The sequence below is a fragment of the Pleurodeles waltl genome, chromosome 6 (genome assembly GCF_031143425.1).
Source record: "Pleurodeles waltl isolate 20211129_DDA chromosome 6, aPleWal1.hap1.20221129, whole genome shotgun sequence".
Taxonomy (NCBI): domain Eukaryota; kingdom Metazoa; phylum Chordata; class Amphibia; order Caudata; family Salamandridae; genus Pleurodeles; species Pleurodeles waltl.
Window position 1 is genome coordinate 559,955,826 of NC_090445.1, and position 14,080 is coordinate 559,969,905.

The following is a 14,080-nucleotide window of genomic DNA, read 5'->3' on the forward strand; positions in this document are numbered from 1 at the left end:
GTGAGCATCCTGAATTTCTCTCTTTTGAGGAAGAGATTGACATCCCTTAAATCCAAGAGAGAGGGAACCCTTGTTATTCTTTGGAATCAGAAAGTAGCGGGAATAACAACCACTGCCTACTTCTAACATCAGGACCCTTTCAATGACTCCCTTGGCCAAGAGAGCAGTAACTTCCTCGCAGAGCAAGATTAAATGATCCTCCATCAGCTGTTCTTTTAACGGAGGGATAGAGGGAGGGAAAGGCTAGACGGGGAGGGAATAGCCCTTCTGTATGAGCAAGACCCATTTGTCCGATGTTATGGGCCGGCAGTGAGGGAGATGAAATCAAATCCTTCATCCAATTGGACGAGCATGGTCTTGCAGAGCCATACTAGGAGGGCTTGGGTGTTGTGGAAGAGGGGGTGTGGGTGGTGGCCGACCTCTGGCTAGACTCTCTGGGTCTAAAGGTACCACAACCTCGTCCCTTCACTGGATGCTGTGAAGCTGGAGGACGGTGGCTGACCTGTAGTTGGTATGGTACCCTGCCCCTCCCGAAGCCTCGAAACGGGCGCTGGGCAGACTGCTGGTGAGTGGGCGCTGAGAGGGCCAAGGATATGGCTGTGGCTCAAGAGTCCTTGAACCCCTCAAACGCTGAGTCTGCTTTCTCTCCAAAATGGCGTGAGCCATCGAAGGGCATGTCCATCAGATTTGCCTGGACATCCCCCGAAAAGCCAGTGGTATGCAGCCAGGCGTGGCGACGAAGGGCCACTGTTGAGGAAAACCACCCTGCCCAGCGAGTCGGTCATGTTCAAACTGCACCGAATGGTAAACTTGGCTGCATCTATCCCATCCTTGACTGCTTGGGTGAGACTGTCCCTTACGCCCTCTGGGAACCTGGGGCAGCACCTCTGCCACTGTATCCCATAACGTATGGAAAAAACAGCTAAATAGGCATGAGGTGTTTATGGACCTCAATGCCAGGCTGGAGGAAGAAAACATCTTCCCAAGTTGGTCCAGCCTCTTGGATTCCCTAACCGGGGGAGCGGAAGTAAAGGTACCACGGGAAATGGAGGCTTGGACCACCAAGCTCTCTGGGATTGGGGGGTGGGGTGTTGGGTTAGGAAACTAGGGTCAGTAGGAGCTGGTTGATGGTTGCAGCCAATTGGCCTATTTACAGGAGACCCTGTGTTGGGTTTCGACCACATCCCCAGCAGGACATCAGTAACGGCTTCATTAAAGGGTAACATCAGCTCCGATGTAGTAGCCCCCGGCTGAAGCACCTCTGTCAGGATGTTAGTCCTCACCAGCACCATAGACAATTCCAGGTCCAAGACCTCAGCCACTCTACGCACCACCTTGGGATATGATGCTTCCTCCTCTGTAGCCACAGAAGGAGGTGAGAGCATACCAGTATCTGTTGAAATATCCAGTCTGCTGACTTCCCCTAGCTTCCCCTAGTTCCTTATACCAGCCCTGCTCCTCCAATCCATATTGTAAAGAGTCCTCAGGCCCCTCCCACTCCTCACCTTTGCCTGGCTGATTTGGACTGAGTCAGCGCCATCGAAGTCAGAATCGGCATTGTGCGATGTCGTTCTGGCACTGGATCATCTGGAATGAGGATGGGGCTCCCACCACCGGTGTGCCCCGGCGGTGGGGGGAGCGTCACCCTGGCATCGGCTCCACAGATCCATGCTCAGAACATCAACGTTCCCATGACACCTTGTCGGCCGACGGGTGTGGCGAAGTCGAAGTCTGCTTGGAGTTTTTCTTCTTGTGCCTCTTCCCCGAGTGCCCCAAGGACCTCGAGTGGGACAAAGAGGACTTGGGGCTCCTGGGGCAGTCCTGCAACCTCCTCCTTGAGCGGGACTGTGATCTCCAAGGAGTTGCACAACCGAAGGCGACTGCTGGGCCACCATGAGCTTTAGAGACTGCTCTCTGAAAGCCTTCGGGCCATGGCCCGGCAGTCAGAGCACAACTTCGAGTCATGGTCCCTGTCGAGGCACCAGAGACATACCTGGTGGGTGTCTAGATGACATTCATTGTAAAGACACAAAAAAATCTTCGACAAAACGGTTGAAAAAGGCTTGCCAAAATAGGCAAAGGGTAGTTCAATCCCGGACCTGCGCTTAACCAGCATGGAAGGAAAAGAACCGAGGTACACACACCGGGGTGGTGCCTTTATAGGCGACCGTGATGTCACAGACGGCTCCAACGATGCTGACGAAGCCCCGCGAAGCCAGAAGATGTACGTGGATCCGAACGATGCCACCCGACACAGCGCGCACGGTATTGCTCAACAATAAGATTCTAGATTTGAAGCTGACGCCAGGGAATTCAAAGGTAAGGAATCTGCAGCTAAAAGTCTCTATCAAATACCCTGAGTACTGGTCAGCTGATGTCAGACATCAAGAAAACTAGCTCACCCATAACTGAAAAAGGACCAGGAGGAAGCCCTAGTCAAGGGACTTCAGGAGCACCCTGGACCTCCCACCAGAGTGCCTGTAAGGAAATGCCTCCTTGGCATGGTTACACCCTGACTTTTTGCCTTTGCTGATGCCAAGTTATGATTTGAAAGTGTGCTGAGGCCTGCTAACCAGGCCCCAGCACCAGTGTCTTTCCCTAAAACTGTACCTTTGTTTCCACAATTGGCACACCCTGGAATCCAGGTAAGTCCCTTGTAACTGGTACCCCTGGTACCAAGGGCCCTGATGCCAGGGAAGGTCTCTAAGGGCTGCAGCATGTCTTATGCCACACTGGAGACCCCCCACTCAGCACAGACACACTGCTTGCCAGCTTGTGTGTGCTGGTGGGGAGAAAATGACTAAGTCGACATGGCACCACTCCCCTCAGGGTGCCATGCCAACCTCACACTGCCTATGGCATAGATCAGTCACCCCTCTAGCAGGCCTTACAGCCCTAAGGCAGGGTGCACTATACCATAGGTGAGGGCATAGGTGCATGAGCACTATGCTCCTACAGTGTCTAAGCAAAACCTTAGACATTGTAAGAGCAGGGTAGCCATAAGAGTATATGGTTTGGGAGTCTGTCAAATACGAACTCCACAGCACCATAATGGCTACACTAAAAACTGGGAAGTTTGGTATCAAACTTCTCAGCACAATAAATGCACACTGATGCCAGTGTACATTTTATTGTGAAATACACCCCAGAGGGCATCTTAGAGATGCCCCCTGAAAACATACCCGACTTCCAGTTTGGGCTGACTAGTTTTACCAGCCTGCCACACACCAGACATGTTGCTGGCCACATGGGGAGAGTGCCTTTGTCATTCTGTGGGTAGTAACAAAGCCTGCACTGGGTGGAGGTGCTTCTCACCTTCCCCTGCAGGAACTGTAACACCTGGCAGTGAGCCTCAAAGGCTCACCCCCTTTGTTAGAGCGCACCAGGGCACTCCAGCTAGTGGAGATACCCGCCCCCTCCAGCCACGGCCCCACTTTTGGCGGCAAGGCCGGACGAGATAATGAGAAAAACAAGGAGGAGTCACTGGCCAGTCAGGACAGCCCCTAAGGTGTCCTGAGCTGAGGTGACTCTGACTTTTAGAAGTCCTCCATCTTGCAGATGGAGGATTCCCCCAATAGGATTAGGGATGTGCCCCCCTCCCATCAGGGAGGAGGCACAAAGAGGGAGTAGCCACCCTCAGGGCTAGTAGCCATTGGCTACTAACCCCCCAGACCTAAACACTTCCCTAAATTGAGTATTTAGGGGCTGCCAGAACCTAGCAAGATAGATACCTGCAACCTGAAGACGAAGAAGGACTGCTGACCTGAAAGCACTGCAGAGAAGACAAAGAGACCAACTGCTTTTGGCCCCAGCCCTACCGGCCTGTCTCCCCACTTCAAGAAAAACTGCAACAGCGACGCGTTCCCCAGGGTCCTGCAACCTCTGAAGCCTCAGAGGACTACCCTGCATCTAAAAGGACCAAGAACTCCTGAGGTCAGCGGCCCTGTTCCACAAAGACTGCAACTTTGCAACAAAGAAGCAACTTTTAAAGACAACACGGTTCCCGCCGAAAGCGTGAGACTTTGGACTCTGCACCCGACGCCTCCGGCTCGACCTGCGGAGAAACAACACTACAGAGAGGACTCCCCGGCGACTGCGACCCTGTGAGTAGCCAGAGTGGACCCCCCTGAGCCCCCCCAGCGACGCCTGCAGAGGGAATCCAGAGGATCCCCCTGACCGCGACTGCCTGCTTCTAAGAACCCGACACCTGGTAAAGACACTGCACCCGCTGCCCCCAGGACCTGAAGGATCCGACCTCCAGTGCAGGAGTGACCCCCAGGTGGCCCTCTCCCTTGCCCAGGTGGTGGTTACCCCGAGGAGCCTACCACCTTGCCTGCCTGCTTCGCTGAAGAGACCCCTGGGTCTCCCATTGAAACCTATTGCAAACCCGACACCTGTTTGCACTCTGCACCCGGCTGCACCCGTGCCGCTGAGGGTGTACTTTTTGTGCTGACTTGTGTCCCCCCGGTGCTCTACAAAACCCCCCGGGTCTGCCCTCCGAAGACGCGGGTACTTACCTGCTGGCAGACTGGAACCGGGGCACCCCCTTCTCCATTGAAGCCTATGGGTTTTGGGCACCACTTTGACCTCTGCACCTGACCGGCCCTGAGCTGCTGGTGTGGTAACTTTGGGGTTGCTCTGAACCCCCAACAGTGGGCTACCTTGGACCCAACTTTGAACCCTGTAGGTGGTTTACTTACCTGCAAAACTAACAAACACGTACCTCCCCCAGGAACTGTTGAAATTTGCAGTGTGTCCAGTTTTAAAATAGCTTATTGCCATTTTTGTGAAAACTGTACATGCTATTTTGCTGATTCAAAGTTCCTAAGTTACCTAAGTGAAATACCTTTCATTTGACGTATTACTTGTAAATCTTGAGCCTGTGGTTCTTAAAATAAACTAAGAAAATATATTTTTCTATACAAAAACCTATTGGCCTGGAATTGTCTTTGAGTGTGTGTTCCTCATTTATTGCCTGTGTGTGTACAACAAATGCTTAACACTACCCTCTGATAAGCCTACTGCTCGACCATACTACCACAAAATAGAGCATTAGAATTATATCTTTTTGCCACTATCTTACCTCTAAGGGGAACCCTTGGACTCTGTGCATGCTATTTCTTACTTTGAAAGAGAGCATACAGAGCCAACTTCCTACATTGGTGGATCAGCTGTGGGGTACAAGACTTTGCATTTGCTGGACTACTCAGCCAATACCTGATCACACAACAAAATTCCAAAAATTGTCATTAGAAACAGATTTTTGAAATTTTAGTTATTTTTCTAAATTTGTAAAAGTCCTTCCAGTGCCTTGTGTTAGTCCCTGTTAGCATTTCTTTTAGAGTTTAAAAGTTTTGTAAACGTTTGAATTAAGTTCTAGAGATAGTTTTAGATTCTTAAAAAGTATCTCCAACTTGTAGAAACATAATGTCTGCTACAGAAGAGATAGTGATGGAACTCAACCTCACCCCTTCCCTGCATTTTAAGATGTCAGAGTTAAGGCCTCTGCAAAATCAAAAAGATAAAAACTGGTTCAAACCCTACCAAAGTACAGCTCCAGGAGCTTTTGGCAGAGTTTGTTAAAAACAACCCCTCTGATGAGATCTTCACAGAGGAGGAAGCTAGTGATGTGGAGGATTTCCCACCTCCAGTCCTAGATAGGGAGCCCAGGGTTCCTCAAACCCTGTCTCCAAAAGTGATAGTCAAAGATGTTGCTTCTCTCACAGGAGAGTCCAACAGCTCTGCAAGCATTGAGGGCAGCCTCAATGAAGATGACCTCCTGTTAGCCAGGATGGTCAAAAGATTGGCTTTGGAAAGACAGATCCTAGCCATAGAAAGGGAAAGACAAGAGATGGGCCTAGGTCCCATCAATGGTGACAGCAACATAAATAGGGTCAGAGATTCTCCTGACATGTTGAAAATCCCTAAAGGGATTGTAACTAAATATGAAGATGGTGATGACATCACCAAATGGTTCACAGCTTTTGAGAGGGCTTGTGCAACCAGAAAAGTAAACAGATCTCACTGGGGTGCTCTCCTTTGGGAAATGTTCACTGGAAAGTGTAGGGATAGACTCCTCACACTCTCTGGAAAAGATGCAGAACCCTATGACCTCATTAAGGCTACCCTGATTGAGGGCTTTGGATTCTCATCTGAGGAATACAGGATTAGGTTCAGGGGGGCTCAAAAAACCTCGAGCCAGACCTGGGTTGATTTTGTTGACTACTCAGTTAAAACACTGGATGGTTGGATTCATGGCAGTGGTGTAAATGATTATGATGGGCTGTACAATTTATTTGTGAAAGAACACCTGTTAAGTAATTGTTTCAATGATAAACTGCATCAGCATCTGGAAGACCTAGGACCAATTTCTCCCCCAGGAATTGGGAAAGAAGGCGGACCATTGGGTCAAGACTAGGGTGACCAAGACTTCCACAGGGGGTGACCAAAAGAAAGGGGTTCCAAAGACTCCCCAGGGGAAGAGTGTTGAGACATCCAAGGGATAAAGTAAAGAGTCTTCTACAGGGCCCCAAAAACCTGCTCAGGAGGGAGGGTCCAAAGCCTCTTCACAATCCAATTTTGGGTACAAGGGTAAAAACTTTGATCCCAAAAAGGCCTGGTGTCGTAGCTGTAATCAGCAGGGACACCAAACTGGAGACAAGGACTGTCCCAAGAAAGGTTCCACTTCTAACTCTACTCCAGCTAACACTGGAATGGCCAGTCTCCAAGTGGGATCAACAGTGAGCCCAGAGCAAATCAGGGTTCACACTGAAGCTACATTAGTCTCTGAGGGTGGGGTGGACTTAGCCACACTGGCTGCCTGGCCCCCTAATATGCAAAAATACAGGCAGCAACTCATAATTAATGGGACAAGTGTAGAAGGCCTAAGGGATACAGGTGCCAGTGTCACCGTGGTGACGGAGAAACAGGTTTCCCCTGGTCAATACCTGGCTTGACAAACTTATCCAGTCACCAACGCTGACAATCAGACTAAAGTACATCCCATGGCTGTGGTAACTTTAGAGTGGGGAGGGGTCAATGGCCTAAAACAGGTCTCCTCAAATATCCCTGTAGACTGTTTGCTTGGAAATGACATGGAGTCCTCAGCATGGGCTGAGGTAGAACTCAAAACTCATGCAGCCATGCTGGGTATCCCTGAACTGGTGTGTGTCAAGACAAGGGCACAGTGCAAGGCTCAGGGTGAAAAGGTGGTGTTGTGTTGGAGCCTGGAAAAAGGGCCCAACCCTCCAAGAGAAAAGGAAAGAAGACTGGGGAACCAGCTTCAACACAACAAGAGAAAGAGAACCTCTCTTACCAGGAAGAAGTTCTGCCCTCTGAGGGAACTGAGCCCATGGAGTTAGAACCTTATCAGGTTGAGCTCCTAGGCCCAGGGGGACCCTCAAGGGAACAGTTGTGTAAGGGGCAAGAAACATGTCCCTCTCTTTAAGGCCTTAGGCAGCAAGCTGCTGAAGAGACCAAAGGAAAAATCACTGGAAGACATAGAGTCTATTGGGAAGATGGACTCCTCTACACTGAGGCAAGAGATCCCAAACCTGGTGCCACTAGGAGAGTGGTAGTGCCTCAGGAGTTTAGGAAGTTCATTCTGACCTTAGCTCATAACATTCCACTTGCTGGGCATTTGGGACAAACCAAGACTTGGGAAAGGTTAGTTAACCATTTCTATTGGCCCAACATGTCCCTGAAGGTAAAGGAGTTTTGTGTCTTCTATGCCACTTGTCAAGCCAGTGGTAAGACAGGTGGACACCCAACGGCCCCCCTCATTCCACTTCCAGTGGTAGGGGTCCCCTTTGAAAGAGTGGGTGTGGACATAGTGGGTCCACTTGAACCTCCCACAGCCTCAGGGAACCAATACATACTAGTAGTAGTGGATCATGCTACTTGATACCCTGAAGCAATTCCCCTTAGGTCCACTATTGCCCCTGCAGTAGCAAAAGCACTCATTGGTACTTTTACCAGAGTGGGATTTCCTAAGAAGGTGGTGTCTGACAGGGGTACCAACTTCATGTCAGCATACCTAAAGCATATGTGGAATGAGTGTGGGGTGACTTACAAATTCACCACACCATACCATCCACAAACCAATAGTCTTGTAGATAGGTTTAACAAGACATTCAAAGGTATGATCATGGGGCTCCCTGAAAAATTCAAAAGGAGATGGGATGTCCTCTTGCCATGTCTGCTTTTCGCCTACAGAGAGGTGCCTTTAGAAGAGAGTAGGGTTTTTCCTCTTTGAACTTCTGTTTGGCCATCCTGTCAGGGGACACGTAGCTCTTGTAAAAGAAGGCTGGGAGAGACCTCTTCATGAGCCTTAACAAGATATAGTGGACTATGTACTAGGCCTACGTTCAAGGATGGCAGAGTACATGGAAAAGGCAAGTAAAAACCTTGAGGCCAGCCAACAACTCCAGAAGATGTGGTATGACCAAAAGGCTGCTATGGTTGAGTTTCAGCCAGGGCAGAAAGTCTGGGTTCTGGAGCCTGTGGTTCCCAGGGCACTTCAGGACAGATGAAGTGGCCTTTACCCAGTGCTAGAGAGAAAGAGTCAGGTCACCTACCTGGTAGACCTAGGCACTAGCAGGACACCCAAAAGGGTGATTCATCTGAACCGCCTCAAACTCTTTCATGACAGGGCAGATCTGTTGATGGTAACAGATGAGGACCAGGAGGCTGAGAGTGAACCTCTCCCTGATCTCCTCTCGACAGACCCTAAAGATGGCTCAGTTGATGGAGTGATCTATTCAGACACCCTCTCTGGCCAACAGCACTCTGACTGTAGGAAGGTCCTACTACAGTTTTCTGAGCTCTTTTCCCTAATCCCTGGTCAGACACACCTGTGTACCCATGATGTGGAAACAGAAGACAGCATGCCTGTCAAAAACAACATTTTCAGACAGTCTGGCCAAGTTAAGGAAAGCATCAAAGTGGAAGTCCACAAGATGCTGGAATTGGGAGTCATTGAGCACTCTGACAGCCCCTGGGATAGCCCAGTGGTCTTTGTCCCCAAACCTCACACCAAAGATGGAAAGAGAGAGATGAGGTTTTATGTGGACTACAGAGGACTGAATTCTGTCACCAAGACAGATGCCCATCCCATTCCAAGGGCAGATGAATTGATTGACAAACTAGGTGCTTCCAAATACTTGAGTACCTTTCACTTGACAGCAGGGTACTGGCAAATCAAAATGGCACCAAAAGCAAAAGAAAAGACAGCATTCTCCACACCTGATGGGCACTATCCGTTCACTGTTATACCCTTTGGTTTAAAGAATGCCCCTGCCACCTTCCAAAGGTTGGTGAATCAAGTCCTTGCTGGCTTGGAGTCCTTTAGTGCAGCTTATCTTGACGATATTGCTGCCTTTAGCTCTAGCTGGCAGGATCACCTGGTCCACCTGAAGAAGGTTTTGAAGGCCCTGCAAGCAGCAGGCATCTCTATCAAGGCACCCAAATGTCAGATAGGGCAGGGAACTGTGGTTTACTTGGGATACCTTGTAGGTGTAGGCCAAGTTCAGCCACTCCAGCCCAAGATCCAGACTATTCTGGACTGGGCAGCTCCAAAAACCCAGACTCAAGTCAGGGCATTCCTTGGCTTGATTGGGTACTACAGGAGGTTTGTGAAGGGATAAGGATCAATAGTGACACCCCTCACAGAACTTACCTCCAAGAAAATGCCCAAGAAGGTAAACTGGACTGTAGAATGTCAACAGGCCTTTGACACCCTAAAACAAGCTATGTGCACAGCACCAGTTCTAAAAGCTCCAGAATATTCCAAGCAGTTCATTGTGGAGACTGATGCCTCTGAACATGGGATAGGGGCAGTTTTGTCCCAAACAAATGACGATGGCCTTGACCAGCCTGTTGCTTTCATTAGCAGGAGGTTACTCCCCAGGGAGCAGCGTTGGAGTGCCATTGAGAGGGAGGCCTTTGCTGTGGTTTGGTCCCTGAAGAAGCTGAGACCATACCTCTTTGGTACTCACTTTGTAGTTCAAACTGACCACAGACCTCTCAGATGGCTAATGCAAATGAAAGGTGAAAATCCAAAACTGTTGAAGTGGTCCATCTCCCGACAGGGATTGGACTTTGTAGTGGAACACAGACCTGGGACTGCCCATGCCAATGCAGATGGCCTCTCCAGGTTCTTCCACTTAGAAAATGAAGACTCTCTTGGGAAAGGTTAGTCTCATCCTCTTTTGTTTGGGGGGGTTGTGTAAGGAAATCCTTCCTTGGCATGGTTAAACCCTGACTTTTTGCCTTTTCTGATGCCAAGTTATGATTTGAAAGTGTGCTGAGGCCTGCTAACTCTGTGGCTAGTAACAAAGCCTGTACTGGGTAGAGGTGCTTCTCACCTCCCACTGCGGGAACTGTAACACCTGCTGGTGAGCCTCAAAGGCTCACCCGCTTTGTTACAGTGCCCCAGGGCACTCCAGCTAGTGGAGATGCCCACCCCCTCCGGCCACGGCCCCACTTTTGGCGGCAAGGCCGGAGGAGATAATGAGAAAAACAAGGAGGAGTCACTGGCCAGTCAGGACAGCCCCTAAGGTGTCCTGAGCTGAGGTGACTCTGACTTTCAGAAATCCTCCATCTTGCAGATGGAGGATTCCCCCAATAGGATTAGGGATGTGCCCCCCTCCCCTCAGGGAGGAGGCACAAAGAGGGTGTAGCCACCCTCAAGGCTAGTAGCCATTGGCTACTAACCTCCCAGACCTAAACACACGCCTAAATTGAGTATTTAGGGGCTCCCAGAACCTAGCAGATAGATTCCTGCAACCTGAAGACGAAGAAGGACTGCTGACCTGAAAGCCCTGCAGAGAAGACGGAGACACCAACTGCTTTGGCCCCAGCCCTACCGGCCTGTCTCCCCACTTCAAGAAAAACTGCAACAGCGACGCGTTCCCCAGGGTCCTGCAACCTCTGAAGCCTCAGAGGACTACCCTGCATCTAAAAGGACCAAGAAATCCTGAGGACAGCAGCCCTGTTCCACAAAGACTGCAACTTTGCAACAAAGAAGCAACTTTTAAAGACAACACGGTTCCCGCCGGAAGCGTGAGACTTTGCACTCTGCTCCCAACGCCCCCGGCTCGACCTGCGGAGAAACAACACTACAGGGAGGACTCCTCGGCGACTGCGACCCTGTGAGTAGCCAGAGTTGACCCCCCTGAACCCACTCAGCGACGCCTGCAGAGGGAATCCAGAGGCGCCCCCTTACGCGACTGCCTGCTTCTAAGAACCCGACGTCTGGTAAAGACACTGCACCCGCAGCCCCCAGGACCTGAAGGATCCGACCTCCAGTGCAGGAGTGCCCCCAGGTGGCCCTCTCCCTTGCCCAGGTGGTGGCTACCCCGAGGAGCCCACCCCTTGCCTGCCTGTTTCGCTGAAGAGGCCGCTGGGTCTCCCATTGAAACCTATTGCAAACCCGACGCCTGTTTGCACTCTGCTCCCGGCCGCCCCGTGCCGCTGAGGGTGTACTTTTTGTGCTGACTTGTGTCCCCCCCGGTGCCCTACAAAACCCCCCTGGTCTGCCCTCCGAAGACGCGGGTACTTACCTGCTGGCAGACTGGAACCGGGGCACCCCCTTCTCTATTGAAGCCTATGCGTTTTGGGCACCAATTTGACCTCTGCACCTGACCGGCCCTGAGCTGCTGGTGTGGTAAATTTGGGGTTGCCCTGAACCTCCAACGGTGGGCTACCTTGGACCCAACTTTGAACCCTGTAGGTGGTTTACTTACCTGCAAAACTAACAAACACTTACCTCCCCCAGGAACTGTTGAAATTTGCACTGTGTCTAGTTTTAAAATAGCTTATTGCCATTTTTGTGAAAACTGTACATGCTATTTTGCTGATTCAAAGTTCCTAAGTTTCCTAAGTGAAATACCTTTCATTTGAAGTATTACTTGTAAATTTTGAACTTGTGGTTCTTAAAATAAACTAAGAAAATATATTTTTCAATACAAAAAAATATTGGCCTGGAATTGTCTTTGAGTGTGTGTTCCTCATTTATTGCCTGTGTGTGTACAACAAATGCTTAACACTACCCTCTGATAAGCCTACTGCTCGACCACGCTACCACAAAATAGAGCATTAGAATTATCTCTTTTTGCCACTATCTTACCTCTAAGGGGAACCGTTGGACTCTGTGCATGCTATTTCTTACTTTGAAATAGTGCATACAGAGCCAACTTCCTACAGTGCACCTGTTGGCCTGTAAGTGACAGACAAAGAGACCTACCTCCAGCTCCAAAGGGCACATTTGAACACAGCCTCTGGCTCACCAATACGCTCTGCACCCGGCTGCTCTGTGCTCTGCAACGAAGAACCAGCTGTGCCTCAACGGTTCCTCACCCCTTGCGACCTCAACACTTCAAAGGGATCCTCAGGCACCACCGTTGAATTTGCAAAAGCAGACCTTTTCCAAGTGGTCCCCCTCAGTGGCCCTGCACCAGCTCCAAAAGACTTTCCAAGAGCCGCCCGAACTTCTCCAGCTGGCAAAGCATGCCCACCCACAACCTCGACCAACCTGCAAAAGCGGAACTTGGTAAACCAACTGTGTAATTTTCTATTATTTTCTATGGTGCATAGGGGGTCATTCTGACCTGGGCGGGCGGCGGATGCCGCCCGCCTGGCGGGATCCGCCAAATGGCCGCTCTGCGGTCAGAAGACTGCGGAGGCCATTCTGACTTTCCCGCTGGGCCGGCGGGCGACCGCCAAAGGAGCGCCTGCCAGCCCAGCGGGAAAGGCCCTGCAACATTGAAGCCGGCTCCGAATGGAGCCGGCGGTGTTGCAGGGGTGCGACGGGTGCAGTTGCAGACAGTGAAAATCATGCTGGGGCCCCCAGGGGCCCCACGACACCCGTTCCCGCCATCCTGTTTCTGGCGGTGAAAACCGCCAGAAACAGGCTGGGGGGAAGTGGGTCGGAATCCCCATGGAGGATTCTCCCAGCCGGGGGTAATCCGGAGCGAAACCGTCGGACCCGGCTGGGCGACCGCGGCTTTACAGCCGCAGTCGGAATGCCAAAGGAAGCACCGCCAGCCTGTTGGCGGTTCTTCCGTGGCCGTCCACCCTGGCGGTCATAGACCGCCAGGGTTGGAATGAGGCCCATAGTTACTCACAGAAAGACTGTACTTATTAAAACTTCAACAATCCATATCTTAAAAAGTACTTAACCAATTTTGATAAATTTGGTCCTAAAATGTATATAAAAATCGGAAGTATTTTTATAAATTGCTCTCGAGTGATTTGTTCGAATGTGCGAGCTGCCTGATTGAGACTGTGAGTACAACAAATGCTTTGCACTTCTCTGAGATTGGCCTAACTCTTCAACCAAGCTACCTCAAAAATTAGAGCCTTAAGTGATCTAGTTTTTACCTCTGGAAACCAACATTTGGTTGCCTGGACCACCTGCACAGTGTACCTATTTTTCACACTACATATAGGCCAGCCTCCTTCAAACGGACACCGTTTTAAACTGCAAACCTACTTATTTTTTTTAATGACGACACAAAAGTTGGAAAATTGATAGGTTGAGTAACTCTAATCAGACTCTTATAGCTTGCTATATGCACTACTGCCACTAGGGCTTTTCTGATTTTAAGGGCCTATTGTTGAAGATCCGAGATGGAACTAAATCTAGGAATATGGTTTTCTGTGATTAAAAGATTATGAAAAATCTTTAGTAATGTACATTTTATAAGCGTTAGGCACTTTTGCATTTCAACACTTTCTTTAATTACCGGTGTATAAACGATGAATGAAGGATGATAAGGTACTTAAGATATGTTTTCACAGTAATAAATTATTATTTTCTGCCATTATAATGATCTTTGAACTATATGCGGGTATTAATGAGTAAATTGAGAAATGAAAGGCGCCAGGAAGAAGCTCCCTGTGGGAAAAAGAATTGAAATACGTTTTTAATACTGCAAATTTTACACGTCAGGCACTTTAGCCCTTTAGCACCTCCTTCGAGCCATTATTTTAGGTTTACATACGATAAGAGTAAAGAACATGGGGTTTATAAAGAATATGAATTGAATATAACAGGATGTCATAGAAATGTACGCGCAGA

General features: G+C 49.8%; 1 protein-coding gene across 1 annotated transcript in view; it reads right to left on the minus strand.

The window, feature by feature from the left end:
* The window catches only part of AMPD1 (adenosine monophosphate deaminase 1), a 1,595,039-nt gene that overhangs the window by 771,681 nt on the left and 809,278 nt on the right, over positions 1–14,080 (minus strand). The window lies entirely within an intron of this gene.